This window comes from Giraffa tippelskirchi, chromosome 4 (assembly GCF_054371585.1).
Source record: "Giraffa tippelskirchi isolate mGirTip1 chromosome 4, T2T-mGirTip1v1.2.pri, whole genome shotgun sequence".
Taxonomy (NCBI): Eukaryota; Metazoa; Chordata; class Mammalia; order Artiodactyla; family Giraffidae; genus Giraffa; species Giraffa tippelskirchi.
This window is the reverse complement of record NC_137278.1, coordinates 19402330-19426522: the sequence shown is the minus strand read 5'-3', so window position 1 is coordinate 19426522 and position 24193 is coordinate 19402330. Positions and strand designations below refer to the sequence as shown.

General features: G+C 46.8%; 1 long non-coding RNA gene across 1 annotated transcript; it reads right to left on the bottom strand.

The window, feature by feature from the left end:
• Positions 1 to 1181: 1181 nt before the first annotated feature.
• Positions 1182 to 23222, bottom strand: LOC145545013 (uncharacterized). Its single transcript, XR_014081790.1, has 6 exons — positions 22069 to 23222; positions 21154 to 21328; positions 18595 to 18730; positions 13686 to 13749; positions 5736 to 5855; positions 1182 to 4573 (listed from the first exon to the last, which is right to left on the bottom strand). It is a non-coding gene; the product is annotated as an uncharacterized LOC145545013 (long non-coding RNA).
• Between the last annotated feature and the right edge of the window lie 971 nt (positions 23223 to 24193).

The window sequence follows — 24193 nt, the reverse complement described above, 5'->3', positions numbered from 1 at the left end:
GTGGTTAAGAATCCACTTTGCAATGCAGGTTTGATCCTTGGTCTTGGAACTAAGATCTCACATGCTTCAGAGCAGCTAAGTCACAACTACTGAGCCTGAGCACCACAACTAGAGAACCTGGGTGCTGCAATGAAAGATCGTGAATGATGCAACAAAGATACTGAGTGCTGCCACTAAGATCCAGTGCAGCCAAATAAATAAATAGACAAGTCCTTTCACATTTTCCTTTAATTAAAAAATTAATTTATATTCATTGCAAACATTCAAAAAATGTGAAAAGCCTCATATCTGCACACCCAACTTCCCTCTTACCCAAAGTCAGTGCTGTTCATTTGATCTGCTATCTCACAGTTTTCACGAGTCAGGAATCTGGCCAAGGCTTAGCTGGGTCCTCTGCTCAAGATCTCACAAGGCTGTGGTCAATGTTTTGGCGGGGGCTGGGGTCTCATCTGAGGCCTAGGTGGCAGAATTTATTTCCTTGCAACTATAGAACTCATGGAGGCTTCATCTGCTTTGAGGCCAGCAGGAGAGAGTCTCTGATCTAACTGATTAGGCCAGACCCGCCCAGAAGGATCTTCCCTTTGATTAACTTAAACATGCACTATGGTATTATTATTTAAATTAGCACCCCCAAAATGAAATAATTAGGTATAAATCTGATGAAAGTTTGTATAAGGTCTATATGAGGACAACTACAAAATACTGGGGAAAGAAACCAAAGAAAAACTAAGTAATTGGAAAGGCAGTCCATGTTCATAGATAGAAAGACTCATTTTGTCAAGATTGCATTCTTACTAACTTGATCTGTAAATTCAATGCAATCCCAATCAAAATTCCAGCAAGTGACCTGAACAGATACCTCACTAAAGAAGATATGCAGATGGCAAGTCATTATATGAAAAGATGCTCCACATTCTAGACCATTAGAGACTTGTGAATTAAAACCACAGTGAAATACCATTACACACCTCTAAGATGTTCAAGATCCAAATAACTGACAACACCAAATGCTAACAAGGAAAGGCAGCAGGATATATGCAACAAGGATATATTCAATGATGGCAGGGATGAAAAATGGTACAGTCACTTTGGAAGACACTTTGTCAGTTTCTTACAAAACTGCTCCTTGGTATTTACCCAAATGAGTTGAAAACTTATATCCACATGAAAACCTGCACACAGATGTTTATCACAGCTTTAATCATAATTGCCAAAACTTGGACTTAACCAAGATGTCCTTCAATAGGTGAGTGGATAAATAAACAATGGTACATCCAGACAATGGAATATTATTCGTTGCTAAAAAGAAGTGAGCTATCAAGCCATGAAAAGACATGGAAGGAACTTAAATGCATATGACTAAGTGAAAGATGCCAATCTGAAAATACCACATCCTGTATGATTTCAACTACATTACATTCTGGAAAAAGAAAAAACTATGGAGGCAGTAAAAAGATCAGTGGCTGCCAGGGGTTGGAGGGGTGAGGGATGAATCAGAAGAGCTCAGAGGTCTACAGAGCAGTGAATCTCCTCTGTATGATACTATGGGCGTGGGAAGGATATATACCATTATACCCATAGGGTATACAGGGGCTTCCCTGGTGGCTCAGATAGTGAAGAATCTGCCTGTAATGCAGGAGATCCTAGTTCAATCCCTGGGTTGGGAAGATCCCTTGGAGAAGGGAATGGCTACCCACTCTAGTATTCTTGCCTAGAGAATCCCATGGATAGAGGAGCTTGGCGGGCTATAGTCCATGAGGGTGCAAAGAGTTGGACATGACTAAGTGACTAACACTTCCCATAAAGTGTACAACACCAAGAGAAAATAATGACGCATCAGTGTAGGTTCATCGATAGTAATAAAGATGCCCTCTAGTGAGGACGTTGACAGTGGGAGTCTGTGCCTGTGTAGGGGCAGGGGGTATGTGGGAACTCTTTATATTGTCCCTTCAATTTTGTTAGAAGCCTAAAACTGCTTTAAGGAAATAAAGGTTATCAATTTAAGAAGATATTTATCTATTTGTCTGCAGCAGGTCTTAGTTGCAGCACACGTGATCTTTAGTTTCTGGCATGTGGGATCTAACTCTCTGACTGGGGATTGAACCCAGGCCCTCTGCATTGGGAACTCAGAGTCTTAGCCACTGGAGCACCAGGGAAGTCCCTTAATTTTTAAAAAAGTGAATAGCTAGTGATTTTAAAACAAATCTATCTGGGTGTGTATGTCCAAGTCCAGTGTTTTTCACTGAACTTGGCTGCCTTATAGGAAATCTGATTCCCAGCAGAGTGCAGGGGAAAGGGAACCTCAGGAGTGGGGACAGCCAGCCCCTCCATACGCCCTGTGGATTTCAGCAAAGGGCCATGGGCCTCAGCTCAGCTCCTGACATTAACACACATTTCCCTGCCCTGCAAACATCTGACAAATGCTTGTCTCTGGCTGCCTCCAGCTCCACATCCACTTCTGGCCAGAGAAGGGGGCGTTATGGGGTCAAATGAGGAGAGAAAGGGGTACAATGGGGGAAGGGGCGTGGGCTGAATGTGAACTGGGAGCAGAGTGGGAAGAGGAATGGAGAGAGGCAGGGGAGGGGGATGGGAGGAAGGAGAAGAAATTCGGGAGTGTCTTCTCATGTGTCGAAGAAAATGTCACATCAGGCAGGACTTGATAATTACTGTCATTTGTGGGATGTTTCAGTACAAGAGAACCAAGTAATTATGATGTCAGGAGCTCAGTGCCTTCCTTCAAATCAGCACTCAGTCACCAAGCGCGTACGGTTTCCCATCCTCAGGAGCTTCCTGGGCCTTAGTCACACCATAGGCTGCCCGCCAGAGCCCTTTGGGGAACCATAAGTTCTTCCTTGTGTGGTTCAGTTCAGTTCAGTCGCTCAGTCGTGTCCGACTCTTTGCGACCCCATGGACTGCAGCATGCCAGGCCTCCCTGTCCACCACCAACTCCTGAAGTTTACTCAAACTCATGTCCATTGAGTTGGTGATGCCATCCAACCATCTCATCCTCTGTCATCCCCTTCTCCTCAATCTTTCTCAGCATCAGGGTCTTTTCAAATGAGTCAGTTCTTTGAATCAGGTGGCCAAAGGATTGGAGTTGCAGCTTCAGCATCAGTCCTTCCAATGAATATTCAGGACTGATTTCCTTTAGGATAGACTGGTTGGATCTCCTTACAGTCCAAGGGACTCTCAAGAGTCTTCTCCAACACCACAGTTCAAAAGCATCAATTCTTCGGTAGTCAGCTTTCTTTATAGTCTGACTCTCACATCCATACATGACTACTGGAAAAACCATAGCTTTGACTAGATGGACCTTTGTTGGCAAAGTAATGTCTCTACTTTTTAATATGCTGTCTAGGTTGGTCATAGCTTTTCTTCCAAAGAGCAAGTGTCTTTTAATTTCATGGCTGCAGTCACCATCTGCAGTGATTTTGGAACCCCCCAAAATAAAGCCTCTTACTGTTTCCATTATTTCCCCAACCTCGTGTGGTTACAACAACCTAATAGGATGTCACATGTGTACCAGGCCATCACCCCTTCCACATCTGGCTTGTCCTAGGAGGGGGACAGAGGCCTGTGATCTGGTGGAAAGGAGAGAGGGCAGGGTTAGCACTGTACAGCCCAGCAGAGCCCAGCCAGCCCCAAGGGGAGATGGCCAGACTCTGACTTCCTCCTTGATCAGTTACTGGGCGTGGATGGTCCTGCAAAGGGCATGTGCTCCGCTGAAGCCGCTCCCTGTAGCTACAGCGGGCCCAAGAGGAGTCGACAGCCACGGTGGCCACAAGCCCTCACTAGGCAGATGAGGCTAGGGCGCTGCATCTGTGGGTCCTCCGAGTGCCAGCTCTGAGGAGTGTCCCAGGTCCCTGCTCTTTTCAAGGCTGATTCATCTCACCCAGCTTCTGAACCAAATAAGGGCAACTGCACCGTGGCTATTCCTCTTAGGGCTTTAACTGCAGGTCTGTGCTTCCCTTTAGGGAACAGCAAGCACCTACTTGACACAGACTGTCCTGTATGACCCTGGGTGTGGGCCTTGGGAGGGGCTCAACCAGGGGCTGGTTTCCCTCTGACCTCCTGCCCAGAAGTAAGCAGGAAGGCATGGCAGGCCTGAGCCCATATCTGGTGGCTCATATTTCCAATAAGTCCTGAGATCAGCTTCGCACTTTCAAAGCATCCACAAAGGGCAGGAGGTGTTAACCATCCACAGAAGGGCTTCTGAAATACAGTCAAGACATTTGGAGACAGAATTGGTCCAATCTGCCACTTGGTTTGGCCCTGCCTCCAGCTCTGTGCACCCAGGGCACCAATGGCCCCAGGCTTGGCCACAGCCCCCTGGGGAGGTGACCTGGATGGCCACACCCAGCTTACAACCAGGTCTGAACCACATGGTCCAGGCTTGTCCTTGACCCCAGTGATGGCTGAGCCCACGTGGCCACAGCCAAACTGACCTGGCTCCTCCTTCCCCTTCTGGACTCAGATGAAGCACAGTGCTTGGTTCTGTTTTCCTAGGTGACTGCTCCACGAGAGCTCTCTGAATTGTGGGAGTTAATCGTGGTTCAGATGGTAAAGAATCCACCTGCAAATGCAAGAAACCTGGGTTCGATCCCTGGGTTGAGGAGATCCCCTGGAGGAGGGCATGGCAATCCACTCCACTATTCTTGCCTGGAGAATTCCATGGACAAAGGAGCCTGGCGGACTACAGTCCATTGGGTCTCACAGAGTCAGACACAGCTGAGTGACTAAGCACATTAACTCCACCTGGGAGAGAGGGGAGACCAGAGGGGCTGCTGATGAATTTCTTGCTCTTCCCAGAGACCCACCCCCACTGCCACCCTGTGGACTGTTCTGCATACGCATATTTCCCACGTGTGTGTTTGTGTGTATGGTGGGGGGAGGGGGTTTCTCCCACCAATAAACAATTCCTCACCACGAGCTGGGTATCCTACAGTTCAACTCAATTCTGACACTGTCCACTCAGAGATCGACAGGTTAAGGGCTTGATCAAGCTTGCCATTCTCCACTCAAACTTCCGGGGCCAGTCCCAAGTTCAGATTATCACCTGGGCTTCTGACCAACTGGCTATAGGTTGCAGGTTCCTATGACCCCCTCCTTGGGTTCAATTCATTTGCTAGAGTGGCTCACAGAACTCAGAGAAACACTGTACATTAGATTATTGGTTTATTGTAAAAATCTACAACTGAGGAACAGCCTGACGGAAGAGATGCAAAGTGTGTGGGGAGGGTTGTGGAGCTGCCATTCCCCTTCCAGAGTCACCATTGTCCCAGCATGTCCAACCCAGAAGCTCTCTGGACTCTTTCCTTTGGGGTTTTTATGGAGCTTCATTACAAAGGCATGATGAGTTAGACCACTGGCCTCTGGTGACTGAATTGCATTTCCAGCCCCGTCCCCTCCCCAGATGTCTGGGGGATGGAACTGAAATCTCCATGCCTCTAATCTCTTGGTTGGTTCTCCTAGCCACCAACCCCATCCTTAAGGACTTTCCAAAAGTCACCTCATTAACATAACAAAAGTCACCTTTATCCCTCTCCTTGCTTAGGAAACTCCAAGTGTCTTGGAGCCCTATGCCAGGAATTACCGAAAGACCAAACACATGTGACCTTGTTTCAAAGGATGGTCTTTGCAGATGTAATCAATTTCAGATGAATTATGAGTTATACCAGGTCCTAACCCAATGACTGGTGTCCTTATAAGGCTCATGTCACCATTCCCACACTCACCTCCCAATGCAGGAAGCTGGGGGACTCTTTTCTGGAAAAATGTTAATGCCAGTTCCTCTCATTCTTCTGTCCAAGTCATTCATCTGCTCTGAGTCGATGTGTAGAAAAGCTTTGACCAACCTAGACAGCATATTAAAAAGGAGAGACATTACTTTGCCGACAAAGGTCAAAGCTATGGTTTTTCTAGTAATCGTGTATGGATCTGAGAGCTGGGCCATAAAGAAAGTTGAACACTGAAGAACTGATGCTTTTGAACTGTGGTGTTGGAGAAGACTGTTGAGAGTCTCTTGGACTGCAAGGAGATTAAACCAGTCAATCCTAAAGGAAATAAATCATAAATATTCATTGGAAGGACTGCTGTGGAACCTAGAACTCCAATACTTTGGCCACCTGATGCAAAGAGCTGACTCATTGAAAAAGACCCTGATGCTGGGAAAGATTGAAGGCAGGAGGAGAAAAGGATGACAGAGGATGAGATGGTTGGATGGCATCTCCATCTTGATGGACATGAGTTTGAGCAAGCTCCGAGAGTTGGTGACGGACAGGGAAGCCTGGTGTGCTGCAGTCCATGGGATCGCAAGGAGTCAGACATGACTGAACGACTGAACTGAACTGAATTGAAACTGGACATCTCAGAACAGAAATTGTATCATAAGGATGTTGTCAAATACACAGGCAATCATGAATGTGAGAATTCTCAAGACCCAAAAGGTACTGCACGGCGGTCCTCATTATAGTTTACATTATGACTGTGTCAATCTATCTGTGTATGACCAACTTTTGGCCTCTCTCAAAATTTAAACAAAACCCTGGTGACGTGTACAACTACGTCCCATAAGACCACAACCTTCTCAGCAATTCATTTACCACTGGATATTTAATTGACTAGTGCTGCTGCTGCTAAGTCGCTTCAGTCGTGTCTGACTCTGTGCAACCCCATAGACGGCAGCCCACCAGGCTCTGCCGTCCCTGGGATTCTCCAGGCAAGAACATTAGAGTGGGTTGCCATTTCCTTCTCCAATGCATGAAAGTGAAAAGTGAAAGTGAAGTCGCTCAGTCGTATCCGACTCTTCACAACCCCATGGACTGCACCTACTAGGCTCCTCCATCCATGGGATTCTCCAGGCAAGAGTACTGGAGTGGGGTGCCCTTGACTACAGAGCTCCCTAAAAATAATTCAACATAAACGGAACCTTTAAGGAAATATTTCCCTTGTTATGCTTTGTACGAAGTAACTGTGGGGATAAAAGTAACAAATAACCCCTTCTACCCACAGATGATTCTCTTGACTCAAGAAGAACAAAGCAAAATGTCATCCCCAGATTTGGCACGAGTGTGTGTGGCCAAGGGTCCAATACTGAACAAGTTTCCCTAGCTCATCAGGCATCTGTCAGCATGCTCACTGAAATCAAATGAATAAACTCACAGGCATTAGCTCAGATAAACACCACCTGCCTCTTCATTTTATAAGATGACTTTTTAATCCCTCCATGTTAGAAATGTTCTTCCTAGACACCAAGCACTTCTTGAGGAACACGGTTTCTGATGAGAGGGAAATCCCCCTCCCACCGCGGCCCATTGCTTTGACAGGTGTTAATTATACTCTTGATCAGAGAGAAACATCTGCACACTGCAGCCTGGGGGGAAGTGGCACTTTGCGGCTCAGCAGGCAGAGGATAGGAAGTTGCTGGAGAGACTGACTTCCTGACCGCGTGGCAGCCATCCCTGGGGTTTCCCATCACGGTGGCTCCCCAGAATCTCTGGAGGGCAGCTTCAAGGGGAAGCCCCCAGATTCATCAGCTTTCCTCCTCTGCATATGCTGTTTTCCCTTCTCTTTCCACAGTCAGGTCCCCTGAATTGTTTCACCGCACCATCCTGGACTGGCCATTCTGAACATCTTTTCGTAGGCTTGTGGCATTGTTATTTAGTGGCAGTGATAACCTTGACCTCACATGCCGTTTTTATCCCACTTAGATTTCTCCCTAAAAATACATTTATATGTTTGACCACAGAGTGCTGCCTAGATCTTTAGACCTCCTGGTGGTGTTGCTCAATGTACAAAATATAGGCTGTATTGGGATTTCGCTGGTGGGGCAGTGGCTAAGACTCCGAGTTCCCAGTGCAGGGGACCTGGGTGAGATTCCTGGTTTGGGAACTAGATCCTGCATGCCACAACTAAAGATTCCACATGTGTATGGCAAAACAAATACAATATTGTAAAGTTAAAAAATAGAAAATAAACTAATTTAAAAAAATAAATAAATAAAATGTGGAGGAAAAAAAAAGATTCCACATGCTGCAACTAAGACCCAGTAGAGCCAAATAAATAAATAATTAAAACCAAAAAAAAGAATATAGGCTGTGTTACCAGTGCTCCTTCTTTTTAACTTAAAAAAAAAAAAATCTAATTCCAAAATACATCTAGCCCTGAGGAATTGCCCACTTGTACTTGAGTGACACTGGACAGCTGCCTTGACTCTGTGCGCCAGACTCAGGCAGACACTTAGCAGACAGACAAGAGCCGTCCTGATGTCTCCACGCCCTGAGCACTGCTCCTTGAGGCAGGATGAGGTGGACACGACTGGCTGCACCTCTCATGAGGGGTCACCTCCCCATCGGTCAGGTATAGTCTCTACTTCCTAACATCTAGTCCTGTCTGCTTCTGGCTCTGAAACACCAGCTGTGAATCCCAGCATCAGGGACCCCAATTATGTGTTGATCCCAAACCCCCTGTGTGGCCGATTTGGAGATGGGACCAATAAGGAAGCCATTAACGTGAAGTGAGGCCGCAAGAGTGGGTCGCTGATCCAATGGGATGAGCGTCCTTATGAGAAGACACGCTCGAGAGAAGTGCTGTTCACCTCCCCCCAGGCTCTCTCGGTGTCTCTCTGTCTGTCTCTCTCTCTCCCTCTCCCGACCTCCTTCCTGTGTGCACCATGCAAAAGTCAGGTGAGGACCCAGCAAGGGGTGGCCGACTTCAAGCCAGGAAGAGGGCTCTCATCAGAAACCAACTCAGCCAGCACCTTCATCTTAGACTCTCTAGGCTCCAGAACTGTGAAAATACAAATTTCTAATGTTTAAGCCACTCAGTACTTCGTCATGGCAGCCCTAAGACATGTAAGTCTAGTTTAACAGATAAGAAGCAAGCTCAGAAAGGTGACATGAATCTTAAAGGAGAAGTGAGATGCTAACAAGCAACCGGGGGAGGGGTCCCCCTTTTTGCGCAGAGGGGTGAGGGCTCAGAGGGGCAGGGAGAGGCTGATGGACCTGAAGAGCAGGGCAGTGCCTGCATGTGGGTGAGGCCTCGGGATGTCATCCTAAGGTAAGCCTCTGTTTTGAATAAAAAACGGGGGCATACGTTTCCACATGAATATGGATAATAAGTGAGTCTAATTCTGGGAAATCAAGTTTTGAGGGTGCAAGCCTGTGTGCCAGAAGTGGGTGGCAGAACCTCAAAAGACCTCAGTCCTGAGAATGTCAGGGACACCCACCTGGTGAGCAGTACCTGAGGTTCTTGTCACTGGGACACAGGTGCCAAAGAACACGTATTATGAAGACCACCAAAGAGGTGGGTGAGAAATGCTGAACCACATGGTGGTAAGAAGAGTGCTGCCTAAGCCATCAACACCGTATAGAAAATCAGCTTCCACTGTTCACAGCCAACCTCTTCTCCGTGGAAACTGGGATACGCCACAACATTTTCACCTTTCTTCCTACTGTTTTCTATGTTAACCACAAACCTACTTCTTGATCTCAGGCAGATGTGCAAGCAACATCACAAGGTCCCAGGCTGGAAAAGGGTGAAAAAGAGTTCTCAGTATCTTTGTCCTTACCTGTCTTCCACTGGCTGATTTTCTTGTTCCCACTGGCCCTAACTTTTCTGCCCTTGAACAAACGTCTGAAGGGACAACTCCTCTCCCATGCAAATGGGCACTTCTGTTCCTCTGGCAGCCAGAGCGAGAATCTTGAGTGGGGTTTAAAAGAAAATGACATCTGGGCTGCTTCCTAAAAGCTTCCTCCCCAATACAGAATCCTTTAAATTATAATTGCTGACTTGGTCCTGTTATCAACCACCTTCTCTACCCCCTCAAGCAGCTGGGCTTAAAAACTATCTGCTGATTGCCTCCCTGGGGTTGGCTTTTAAACTCTTCCAACGCTGGTAATGCATGCGTGCATGCGTGAGTGCTAAGTTGTTTCAGTCATGTCTGACTCTGTGCAACCCTATGGATTGTAGCCCACCGGGCTCCTCTGTCCGTGGGATTCTCCAGGCAAGTATACTGGAGTGGGTTGCTGTACTCTCCTCCAGGGGATCTTCCCAAACCAGGAATCTAGCCCCGCGTCTCTTACCTCTCCTGCACTGGCAGGTGAACTCTTTGCCATTAACACTACCTGGGAAGCCCAATCCTGGTAATAGTGTATGTTTTTATGCATGCAAGCATGCACACAGCTATTTATTTAACACTATGTGCAAGACAGTGAAGGCATTGGAGGAAGGGATCACTGCCCTCCAGCAGGAATGTGTGTGAATATGTGAAAAACTAATTTGCAAAGCAAGAGTTGAATAATACCAGCACCAAGGGAAAAGATAAGCCCTCAGACAGAGATAGCTGCATCTTTAATAAAGCTGTCACCCCGCCAGACTCAGACACTCATGACAGCTCTGAGTGCTCAAGGCAAAGACAGCAGACCAGAGAAGGAGGGAGGCATTCAGCTACTGGGATTCTTAGCGTGAAAGGAAGATTGGCCTTTCAAAGCCATCAGCAGGAACAAATGTTTCATTTGTAGCCCTGGCAGCCTATCTGTACCAAATAAACAGCTTAAACAAATAGACCTTGATTTTGATGGTTTTAAAATGGGAGTGATGTTGATTTTCCCAGCGCCTGACTTTTGCAAAAATCACCCCATTTGAGCTCTAGAGCACTCTATTCCCCATCTCCTGGGGTAAATTGACTTTCAAATGAACGTAGCTGAACACCCAAATTGCTGTAAGGATGAAGGCTGAGAAGTGTGCCTACCTCCTACATGGCCACGATGGCTTCTGAAGGGGTTTCTGTGACTATTTTCAGACCATAGGTGCTGCACCCTTTTCTATCCCAGCAGACGTGAGAAGGCCAATGGAGCCAGATCTGGGTGAGGGCAGACTCGGGGCCAAGAAGCTGGACAGGGCGTCCTCTGATCTGGAACCCAAGAAATACCAGAAAAACAATCCTTTCTCCTTCTCACTTAACCTTTCACACAAAAGGACAGAGGAATGAATACTCAGAGTCGTGGTCCCAGCCCATGCCTGGGGACACAAGTGTAAAGGCTATCGGCTAGACTCTTACAGGGAGGATGGTTGATCACTATATCCCTCCATCGCCCATCCATCAGGGTGCCACCAAACATTTCACAAGCCCCTCCCACCACACACTTCTTATTAACCTGGGTGCTGTCAAGGAGGAAGTAGAAACGAATATGATAATATCTTTGCAGTCAAGAATTTCACACATACACATGTAAGGACATAACTAATGTAATACTCATAAAGCAGTCTCTTTCAAACTTGTGGCTGGGGACTTCCCTGGTGGTCCAGGGTTTAAGAATCCACCTGCCAGTGCAGGGGACGCAGGTTTGATCTCTGGTCTGGGACGATCCCACATGCTGAGGAGGGGCTAAGCCCGTGCACCAAAACGAAAGTCCTCGAGCCGCAACAAGAGAAGTCACCGCAGTGAGAAGCCTGGGCACCCCAACAAAGAGTAGCCCCTGCCTGCCGCAACTAGAGAAAAGCCCACACTCTGCAACAAAGATCCAGTGAAGCCAAAAATTAATTAATTTTAAAAACTTGTGGCTGAACCTCTGGCTCCACAGTAATCAAGACAATGTGATATCAGTAAAAGTAAAGATATGTGGCTCAATGGAACAAAACAGAATCCAGAAAGAAAGCCATACTTGTGTGGTCCATTGACATTTTACTAAAGTGAGAAGATAATTTGTGGAGCAAGATTAGTTTTTTCAACAAATGGTACAGAAACAATTGGATATCCACATGCAAAAAAAAAAAAAAAAGGAAGTACAGCCCATACCTCACATCATACATAAAGCTCAGCTCAAAATATATCATAGACCTAAATGTAAAACCAAGAACTATAAAACATGGAGTGAGTGTGTGCTAAGTTGCTTCAGTCATGTCTGACTCTTAGTAACCCTATGGACTGCAGCCTGCCAGGCTCCTCTGTCCATGGGATTTTCCAGGAAAGAATATTGGAGTGGGTTGCCATTTCCTCCTATAGGGGAGCTTCCTAACCCAGGGATTGAACTCTCGTCTCTTATGCCTCCTGCATTGACAGGCAGGTTCTTTACCTTCAGTGCTACCTCGGTAGCCCCATAAAACATGGAGAAGAAAAGGTACAAGAAAATCCTTCTGACCTGAGAATTAGGCAATTTGGTTTTTTTTTTAGATAAGACACAAAAAGCAGTTATCAAAACAGGAAAAAAATTGAACTTCATCAAAATTAAAAACTCTTTGAAAGACATTTAAGAAAATGAAAAAACAAACCCAAAACTGGAAGAACTATTTGCAAAACACATACATGATTTTTAAAAATTCAAAATATTTCTAAAATCTCAAAATTCACCAAAACAAGACAATTTTTAAATGAGGGAAAATATTTGAACAGACACTTAAGTGAGGAGGCAATATGGATGGTAAATAGCACATGAAAAGATGTTCAACATCATTAGTCATAGGGAAATACAAATTAAAACTATGAGATACCACCACACTCCTATAAGAATGACTACAATTCATGTATATATATATATATATACATATATACATATATATATGGAGAGAGAGAGAGAGAACTAAGTACTTGGTGCTGGAGAAGACTCTTGAGAGTCCCTTGGACAGCAAGAAAATCAAACCAGTTAATCCTAAAAGGAAATCAACCCAATTCATCAGAAGGACTGATGCTGAAGGTGAAACCCCAATCCTTTGGCCACTTGATGTGAAAAGCCAACTCACTAGAAAAGATCTGCTGGGAAAGATTGAGGACAGGAGGAGAAGGGGGAGACAGAGGATGAGATGGTTGGATGACATCATCGACTCAATGAACATGAGTTTGAGCAGACTCCTGGAGATAGTGAAGGACAGGGAAGCCTGGTGTGCTGCAGTTAAACAACAACAAACACACAAGATACAATCAACTGGGACTCTCACACACTGCTGGGGGGTAGTCACTTTGGAAAACAGTTAGGCAATTTCTCAAAAAAGTCCAACAAAACCCTACTGTATGATCTAGTCATTCCCTCCACATCTAGGTACTTTCCTAAGAGAAATGAAAGCACGTGGGCCTAGAGTCGCCCTGAATGTTCACGGAAGCTGTATTCATAAAAGCTCCAAGCTAGAAACAGTCGAATGTTCTTGAACGGCTGAATGGACAAATAAACTGAATCAGGTTCCTACTGTGGACTCAGCTACATAAAGGAACAAACTACTGACATGTCCAACAACCTGGATGAATCTTAAGAACTTTATGCTCAGAGAAAAGCTACTATGTGACTTCATCTATAAGCCATTTAGAAAAAGACAATACTCTAGGACAGAAATCTAGAGGTTGCCAGGGGCTGAGTGTGGGAGGAGTGATTAACTTCAAAAGGGATAAGAGTGAACTTTTGGGATGAAGCCAATACTGTCTGGATCGCGATGATGCTTATGCAGCTATATATTTGGCAAAACTTCCAAAACGGCAAACCTAAATTTTATGATATGTCAATTACATCTTAATAAACCAGACTTAAAATTTTTTTATGATTATTACCATACTCAGATAATGTTCTCTCTTTTTAAGCAAAAGGGTACCATTAAAAGAGAGAAATGAGGTATTATTTATGCTAATTTCTTCTAATTAATACGTGACTAAGTACTACATTTTTGTATAGAGAGAGCTATAAATAATATATCTCACTCACATGGTACGCTCTGTACATCGCATCTGACCGGGAACTTTTAGAGTCACTGCTTCTAGAATGGTCCCTGCACAGAATCAAAATGAGGAAAGTAGTCGTGAGTATTAATTCTCTGCTTCTCACTCACACAGCTGGGGGAGGTAAGCATGGCCAACGTTATTATTATCTCCATTTCATAAATGCAAAGATACAAATGTGCAAAGATGAAGCTAGAGTTTGGTAAAGGTCACACGGCAAGTGGGTGGCAAACCCTGAATTTGAATCCACATCCTTTTACAGAGAAAACTGTCAATGTTCCTCAATCTTCTCCTCAGAAACACCAAAGCGGAAAGCGTGGGGCAAGAGCTCTGGATGGAAACGTAAAGCCCACTTGAGGGGAAAATCGATGAGCAGGGCGAGAACCTGTTTACAAACCTGTGGGCTATTTTGGGTGCTTTCCACAGACCGGCTCAGCAGCCGTGACGCCGCCCACGGCTCAGCCCGAGCCTGCGCGGTGGCACCGGCCCGGGTGTGACGGGAGCCGGAACTCACCAGATGCTGTGCTTCTTTGCTCTGATGAGACCCAAAGCGGAAAGAGCTCCCCTGAGGACAGACGACCTGGCCCCCAGCCCTGCTCCAGCCCGCGTTCCTTGTATTTCCTCGGAGCTCAGGACCCGAGGCAGGCTGCCCTGAGAATCTTCTCGTGTGGATAAGCTGACGCCAGTGTCCCTACCCTGTGGACCTTACTTTCCCCTACCTCAGGGCAGGGGGGAGTGTCCAGGCCCCCCCCCATTAGCCCCAAGAGGCCTCCCTAGGTCACCTAGCCCTTGGTTGGCTCCGTCTTGACCGTCCCAGGCAGCATGTCCTTGGGTGAGCTGCTCTCCCTGCCAGCTCTGCGGTTTCATTAAGGGGCATTTACGAAAAAAGCTCTGAGGAAAACGAAGTTCTGTGGGAAATTCTGGGCTAAACAAAGAGTTATGGTTATGGGTTGAGTTGTCCCCCAGAGAAAAGGTATTCCCCCCCTCAAAGGCCCGTTGCCAGGCCCCATAGAGAGCCTGCTCCTGTTCAGTGAAGGAATGAATGAGCCCCTGATTGGCAGTGGTGTCATCCTACTGACGGATGGCTAACCCTCCACCCCTAGGGCCTCACCCCACAGGGAGGCACCATGGGACATTGGCTCGCCCCTCCTGATCTCCCATCCTCCCTACCCCTGCATACCTGAGTTTCACCACGCTAGTTGACACTAGTTAATTTACACCACACTAAATGTCCGTGCTTCGTCTCCTCTCGGCCTTTGCACATGTTCCCCCCCATCCCCATCCCAAACCCACCTTCTGTCCCTGGGTGGATGACCGTCCTTCCCCACTGTGGCCCTTGGGCTGTGAGGCTTCTTAGCTACACAATTAGAGGGGAGCTGGCTCCTCCCTAGCCAGATCAGAGGTTCAGATCCAACATCAGCCTGATATGGTGGAACTTCGACTCTATCTCAGAAACTCCAATACTTTGGACGTTTTGGCTGCCTGATGCAAAGAGCTGACTTCTTTGAAAAGACCCTGATGCTGGGAAAGATTGAGGGTGGGAGGAGAAGGGGACGACAGAGGATGAGATGGCTGGATGGCATCACCAACTCAATGGACATGAGTTTGAGTAAACTGTGGGAGTTGGTGATGGACAGGGAGGCCTGGTGTGCTGCAGTCCATGGGGTCGCAAAGAGTCAGACACGACTGAGCAACTGAACTGAACAGCATCCATGGTTAAGAGACCACCAGCCTCTCCCATGTCATTATCAGGGATGACGTCAAAGCCCTACCATTACAGCTGTTATGACATGGCCGCCTCAAGAATCTACCAGAATTGACTGCCTTAAGCTCTTGGCCTCAGCTAGTCTCCATGAGTTTTGCAACTTACAGAGGAAGGAAACCAAACTTACAGAGAATCGATCTAGGACAAATTTACCCCTATCTGTAAAGAGGACAGTTAGCAGTGAGGTCACAACAGGCTGGCACTCGAGCAATGCTGTCAACAAGCTAAAGCAAAGGCAGTGTGATAGATGCTCTATGGAGGTCCCAGGGTGCTCTGTAGAAGGCCAACAGCACAGAGAGAAAACACTTAAAATGAGTCCTAAGGAAAGAAGGCGCTCCTTAGTGCACAGGGGAAATGACCTGGATGACAGGGGAATAGCTCAGGCAAGGCAGCAAGAGGTGTGAGCATGGGTATACGAAGTCCCTTAACAAACAAACAAAGATTAAATGTACACAGGGGAAGAAATACAATAAAAAGAAGCTGGTGGTAACATCGGTTTATTATAGTAAGCATTAAATTTACCCAGCTCTAACTTTCCTGGAAATCAAAGCATACAGGAAATTCACCAGATTATATAACTTTCACTGCTTGATATAAGTAAGTACACAGCTTGTCAAGGAATTATATCTTCCAAAAGCTCTACCTGGCATATGCTTGGTTTTAACATTAAAAGGAATTCAAAATTAAAAGCAAGATGGGTAGAATTTGTCCACTGTAATATCTTAGGAAGTCTTAACAACCTATATATGTTAGGGCTAATCTCTCAGTCATGTCCGAATCTTTGCAACCCCACGGACTGTAGCCTGCCAGGCTCCTCTGTCCATCAAATTCTCTAAGCAGGAATACTGTAACGGGTAGCTAATCCCTTCTCCAGGGGATCTTCCCGACCCAGGGATCAAATCTGGGTCTCTTGCATTACGGGCAGATTCTTTACTGTCTGAGCCACCAGGAAAACCCTACATATGTTACCGGGAACAATAAATAATATAATTCTAAAAAGAATCCAGCACAGAACCATAATGCAGATAATTAGATGCCTAACCATACCTTAACTCTGCTAACATTTAAATTACTTAGGGTTTAGTCTAAGCTGCCGTGTCAGAGGCCCCCGAATACAGTGACTTAAAATAGAAATGTTTCTCTTTCACATAACATTCTGAATGCAGGCAGTGGGCCAAGGTTGGCAGGTATCTCTGCTTGATGAGGTCATTTAGGGACCCAGTTTTTTCCTGTCTTGTGCTTTGCCATCGCGGGGCTGTCATCACTGTGCATGAGGAACTCTGGCCCCTCAGAACCACCTCATCATTCCAACCCAGGAAAGATGAAAGAGCAAGCGGGGCAAGAAATTTACATACTTTAAAAAACAAGTTGATCTTCTAGCTAAGACAAACCATTGATATAAAAATAATCATCTGGTTAAAAAAATCATAATAATTTGGAAATGGCATGTGCCACTTCCTCTCCCACCCTATTGGTCAAAAGTTAATCATATGGACACAGTTAGCCTCCAGGGAGGCCAGGAAATGTGGTCTGTGGTTAAGGTTAAGGTTAGGGTGGACATATGTCTGCCTACAACTCACAGGCTGCTGTTGCCAAAAGCAAAAAGGGCCATTAGCCTCTGCCGCAACATCTAAATACAGGTGTTCACAGAGAGAAACCAACTGAACAGCAAAGGATAAGTGGCTCACTAAGGCAGTGAGCTCATCTGTCGCAAGACTTTCTATTTCTCTCAGAGAAAAAAAATCCTTTTGCTGCTGACCCTCAATTATGAATAAAGAGAAGAGAGCATTAGAACAATTCAGGGAGACTTCCATAAACCCTCCAGGCAACAGTTCACATTTCTACTCCATTAAGCCCTCTGCCAAGAGAAAGGCCCACGTATGCAGGTGGTCAAGGTAACAAGCTGATGTCCCCCTCTTCTCACTTCTGCCAAACGTGGGTGATGTTTAAACACCATCAGGCTGCCTCACACCACCTAACCCATCCCACGCCTTCCGCAGACTCTGAAACCCTCAACAGCCCCAAGAGGGCAGCAGCTTGGAATCCTTGTGCGGAGGTGGCATCAACAACTCAGGCCCCCAGGAATGTGTTTGCTGTGGATGAAAGGCTCTTCCCCACCTTGAGTGGGACCAGGGTTTAAGGGGTGGCTCTGTGACTCATGGAGATGCATCAAAACAGGAGACGATTGGGAGGGGATCACATACCTGCAAGCTGAGCTGGCGTTTGATGAGGTTCCAGGGACTGACGGCAAGAATTCTGCACTCTCCCACCCAAGGCACTTCCCCGGAAGGGAATGAGCCCGAGGAACCTGAGGGGCACCCCTCTGGAGGACACCATCTGTGCAACAGTGGAGGCCCCAGCCAGGTGGGCCCGGATCCAAGATCACAGACAGAAGCCTTTGTAATAATCTGGTTCATGTCTCCCTTCTCCCCAAAGACTCCAAGTTCCATAAGAGTAGGGGTCACGCCTGTCTTCTGTCCTGTTATGTCCCTCGTACCTGGCACTGACTAGGTGCTCAGTAAACCTTGGTTGACTGACATCCTTTCAACTCTCAGGCCCACCTGAGGCCACAGTGCAAGAACATTTATTGGCTATCTGCTACCTGCTGAGAACTGAAACGGGTGTTTCTCCATATGGTATTTTCATTCATTTTAACAATATTGACAGCTAGGGATTATCATCCTCATTGGGACAGAACCCAGTGAGCCCAGGCCCCCTCCTAGATTGTGTTCTCGTCTCAGAACTACAGGTTTCCAGCAGAGGCAGACCCTAAAAAGAGCTCAACCTCTCCAGCACACAGCCAGTCCCTTACCTAACCCTCACACAAGCCCTGTGGGCTGCGAGTCCATTTTCCACATTTTTCATAAGAGGAAACAGGCTTGGAAAGGTTAAATATAACTCCCACAAGGCCCTCAGCTACAGGCACCAGAGTTGGGTGTGAACCCAGGTCAGTCTGACTCCCAAGCACCAATTCCTTCCACCTACGTGGACTCAACACTTGAGCTTTTCTGTGGACTGAATCGTGTCCCTCCCACAAAGTTCATGTGTTGAAGCCCATGTAACTGTAGTGGACGCGGGGCCTTTAAGGAGGTGATGAAGGTCAAATGAGGTCATGAAGGTGGGCCCTCACCTGGTAAAACTATCCCTTCTAAGAAGAGGCACCCTCTCTCCATCACTTGAGGACATAGCTGGAGGTGGTTATCTGCAAGCCAAGAAAAGGGTCCCCACTGGAAACTGACCATGCTGGAGAATTCCAATCTTCAGCACTGCGAGGGAAAATAATTTCGGTTATTTAAGCCACCCAGTTTTAGGGCATTTTGTCACAGCAGCCTGGACAGGCTAATGTAAGATTTTTTCTAACACGAAATAGCTCAGAGTTGAATGGAACAAGTATGGAAGGAAGGATTCATTTCCCCATTGTTCAATATTTTAGGGGAAAAAAATAGGCTTACTATCTCCCAAGGACATCACAGAGTTTATAGAAGAACTGGGAATTGCTGGAGGGCCCCGCCTGCTGGTTTAACTTCCTCATAAAGAATTTATGGGGCATAAGCACTCTCCAGGAGCTTCCAGAATCTCTTAAAGCAATTCCTCCCAGTCTGAAGAGGCTGCCTTATAAATGCCTGGCCCTCATCACCCCTCTCTCTAGGGAGCAATGCCTATTCCCTCTGGAAGGTGGCAGTTCTGCCAAGAATTGCTCAAGCCTTCCCAGATACACAGCGTGTTCAGAACACCGAGGAAGGGGATTGGCGTCTCCCCAATTTCCGAGAGAGGGAACTGGAGTTCCTTGTCTGTGGGGGGTAGGGGTGGGGTCCCTGGACTCACTGAGTAACAATCCTTGAACTCTGTCTCTGGTCTTGAGATATGAGTTGAAAACCTGTCTCCCATGTCAAAGTACAATGTAAGGAAGTACATCTGAATAAATTGTGTTAAATAAGTGAATCAATTTGTGGGCAAACAATTACATCCAAAATGACAACTAAATAATTAGAGCTATTTGAACACCGTGTCAGCCGGAGAGAGAAATAACACAAAAATAAACAGGAGGAGTGAGGAAGGGAAGAAGGAGGTGGGAAAAGTGAGAGAAGTGCGTTTCCCTCTCTGTTGACCTGAGGCTCCATCAGTCCCCCTTCCAAGTCAGTCTGTCTGCTGTCATAAATGGAGGCCGGGGGCGGGTGGTGCTGAGACTCAGAAAGAATTCCATCAAAGCCCCCTTGAGGTTCACCTCATTCTGTCCCATCTCTGCTGAATTGTGCCGAGCAAAGCAGTGTCTGAAAGTGGGAGGGTCTCGTCTCTGGGCTCAGCCAGTGGTCTGTTACCATGAACACATGGCCGGAGTTCAGGGTCCTCCAGCGCTCTGATCGTACCCTCCTGGGGACACCCCAGGTTTGCTGGTAAACTCCAAGTTTGTGCTTCTACACACCACATCTCATTGATGCTTCATAACACCCTTAGGAAGAAGGTATTGTAACCAGCTTCATTTTACAGGAAAGGAAGATAAGGCTCAGAGAGGCACATTAACTTTTCCAACTATATAGTGAGTGACCAAACCAGATTTGAACTCAGATCTTCTTGGCTCCAAATCCATTGCTCCTGCCACCCTTCCAATTTACCTCCCAGTCCTGTGTCCCATCTCCCCTTTTCATACACGTATACAGGCCTAGACAAGTTTGGAGCTGGGCACAATTCAGACTCACCTTGACTCTGAATGTGTTAGCCATATGTGCCCTTGGAAGGAAATTATTTGAACCTGTTAACAAAGGGGATGTAAAAGCATAGAATTGAAGCCTGGGAATGAGCCTTGTAAATCGCTGAGCCACCCCAATGTGGGTTGATGCCAAGGTCGAGGTGAATCACTGAGTGTCTACCAGCAGGAAACAAGACTGCCCAGGCCAAGTTCACACCAACAAAGTCTCCTCAAGCTCTTACCAGACTCTTTCCTAAGAGAAAATCCCCCAGCCCTGTCCCTTCCACATCCCACCATATCCAAAATCCTCCACTTCTCCATCAACAAATATAACTTAAACACATTTGATGATTCACAGCACAGAATAGAAAGACACCCCACCATCCTAGCGGGTACTGGCTCTGCCAAAGCAAATCCTCAAGGTTTTCAGCAGCATCACACACCCTTTTTCAAAAGTGAGTTCAGCCTTCTCAGTAGACGTTTAGCCAGAAACAAAGTTTCGGATCTACATTTTGAACTCCACTGGAAATAGAAATGCATTTGCTTTTACCACAACACGTAAACTAGCTCATTTCTGAGCTCTTTGCATGATCTTGTTTTTTCACGGATGTGGTACGAAGGGGTAAGACATGAGATTTATATGTAATTCTCTTATAAATGTTTTCCCCCGGATATCTAATTATCCCATTCAAACCCAAGTACATTGTCTTCTAAGTTTCCAAGTGGTTTAATAATAGAATTGCTTCATTAACTCTGATACTTGCTTGGGAATCAAGCAGAAAAATTAGAGAAGAGCTAGAAAAACAAGCAGCTGCAGTCTCATGTACTTCTGAGTTCTAAACACTCACGGACTTGGAAGCTGAGGTTGTTCTATCAAAAAGCCATTACTGGGAGCCCTTTGGTTAACGGACTGTCTGCTGTCCCTGCTCCTCCCACGCCAGCCCCTTCGTCCCCCTCCCTCCCAGAGGCGGAAGTCATCCTGTCTCTCCCAGCCACTCTCACCTACTTTCTTCCCATCATCAGTAAACTGGGCTCCACTCTCCTGGATAATAAATGCACAGAACTGGGAAGACATGCACCCTCCTGCTCCCGCATCCAGTCTGTGACCATGACTCGAGTAGGTTTCTTCTCCATCTTACGCAGAGACCAGGGTGGTGTGAATCACTGTGTCTCTCCACTTCGGTTGCACAGAGGAAACAAGAACCCAGACAGTAGAAATGACTTGACCCAGATGACATCGGCCCCACCCCTCCTTCCCTCCCTGGCAGCTCTCAGGTGGAGGCACACTGCCTGCGGACCGGCTCCCTCCTGTATCACCCCTTCCTCCCACTTACCCCTCCACAGCCTCGACAGTCATGGCTTACCCTCCTGCCTGAACTCTTCAAACTCTGCCCAGGCCAGATCAAGCCCTAACCTTTCACTTGGCATTTGGGGACCTGAGGGTTCACACTCAATCTATCCTTTTCTTACTACTTGGGTCACAAACTTCCAAATGGGTTGTCTTCCAGGCCACCCTGCTTTTGGTTGCCCCGAGCCTCATCTCCTTGCAACTCAGACAACCAGTCAGCATCTTTCTGCCCTCTGTGGCCCCTCCCTGGCTGAGTCGCCCAGATATCTCAGTGTGGGCACCCCCGCCCCCAGCACCTGTGGCTCCCTGACCTGGCAGAGCCCTCTGGGAACGTACCTCCTCTCCCTGGGCTGTGGGCTCTGCAAGGGTGGGAGCCATGTCCTATTTGGGGGCCCAAAGCTTAGCACAAATCAGACATTGAACAATCAGGCACTGTAGTGAATGAAGCACCAGGCCTTTTTAAGAGGGATAGTTCTCCGCATATTAAGTAATTTCCTCTAAATTGACACTGGAATTATTGTCTAAATTGTGAAGGATTTCCAACTGAGTTGCTGAAATAAACTCTTTACCTTCTGGAAATATTGAGTAGGAAAATACTTGTACTTTGATTGTAGGTAAGACCCAAGCTGAGAGACTTTTGCAGAGAGTCACCAAGGAGTCCCCCGTGAAAAGGGGTACAGAGCTCCCAATGGGGATCCCTGAGTCAAGAGAACCATCCCTCAGGACCCCCCACCACCTCCTCTTCCAAGTAGAGACTGGACTGAGGGGGACAGGGAGAAGGACACACATCCAGGACCAGGGCTCACAGCACAGCAGAACTGGAAGGACATGTCTGAATAGAGCTCAGATGCAGATCAAGACACCATAGACGCAGTCAAAGGGGACCCAGCCGATGCTATCAGATGGCAGGGGCCTGGCTCTGAGAAGAGGAGGCCTCTCATAGCTGGGCCAAGGGCTTTCCACTCAGCCATCCCCAGCAAGCACCTCCTCATGGCTATCAAATAGGCTCCAGCCCACTCAAAGGGATGCTAGGCATAGAGGAGGAACATTTCCTCTTGGTAATGTCTTTTCTTAGAAACATCATTTCCAGAAATAACCTGCTGACTTAGCCCACCACCACTGGCTGAGAGTGAGTCTCATCCCACATTTAAACAATCACTAGCAAGGGAAACAGAATTATCATCACAACCAATCAAACTTAACTTCTTAGGAGATCCCAGGAAGCATGGAGCCCCCATAAGGGAACAAAACTGGGGTTCTGCTGATGAGGAAGAAAGAGGGTAGTGGTAGTACCAAGTATGAAACTAGAATCTCAGCCCAGCACACTCAGACCTTCCCAGCTGACTTGATCCTACACACACCCATACTGTAGGGTGACATGACCTCCACGGGAGAGGCAGTATCTGGATGGAGGACAAGTTCTCATCAGTGGCGTTAGAAAACCTGGATTTTCCAATCCGTTCTGATACTTGAGAGTCATCTGGCATTGGACAAGTCACTTAACCTCTCTGAGCCTGTTTGGTCAACTGACAATGGGATTATAATTCTTCACCCAGCTGAGGAATGGTGTGTGTGCTCTGTAAAACCTTATTCCACGAAAAGTGGCCAACTTGTCTTCTCTTCAAAGCAGTGTAAAGATGATGGTGATATTAATATAAGATGCAGTTGGCTGGCTGGCTCCAGTGGTGGCTATTTTGGGAGGAGCAGTTACCAAGAAACACAAGGCTCTGGTAACCTTGACAACCATAGGTAAGACAGAAAGATGGCGCATTGACTTTCTGGATTCCATTCTTATTTCCTCCTCGTGAAGCTTGGTATCTGTTGATTTGTTTGTTAGATGAGGCATCTGCCAGGGCCAGGCAGGGCCGAGCATTGGCCAGGCTGGACTACTCTTAGACAGAATGGTCCAGAGGAGCTCTGGAAGGACACAGACAATTCCCTACTTCCGAGGTCCCTGGGGAAAGTGCCTGCTTTCTGCCTGGCTCCTTATGGTCCTTGGCACCCCAGAAGTCCAGACTACATCAAACACTGTGTGCAAGAGCCAGATGGTACAGGGCAGACCCTGGTGAGCAGTTACAAACTCAGAGAGCAGCTATAAGATGCAGGCAGGGCTGCCCAAGAAGAGGCAACAATGATGCTCCTTTGTAAACTCAAAGTGTTTGAGGGCTTCCCTGGTGGCTCAGATGGTAAAGAATCTGCCTGCAACTCAGGAGACCCTGGTTCAATCCCTGGGTCGGGAAGATCCCCTGGAGGAGGAAATGGCAACCCGCTCCAGTATTCTTGCCTGGAGAATCCGATAGACAGATGAGCCTGGCGGGCAACAGTCCATGGGGTCGCAAAGAGTCAGACACGACTGAATGACTAACACATACGAAAGGCACGTTAACACAAAAAAAGTTACTGCCTTGTAAACTCAAAGTGTTTGAACCATTTTTTTCATTGAGTAGGTATAGAAGATATTAGATATAAACAGACATAGAAGTATATTTATAACCAATGTGTAGGGTGTGAAGACTACCAAGGCTACAAGTGCCCATATACCCACAATGTAGCTTAAGAACCAGAATGTGGCTGGCCACATGTACCCTTCCCCATCTCATCCCACCCCCAACATCCAGGTACCTCTGGCATGAACCGTCTGTTTACATTTCCTCCTATGCCTCACAGTTATACTGTATTTGTAGCTCATGTTTC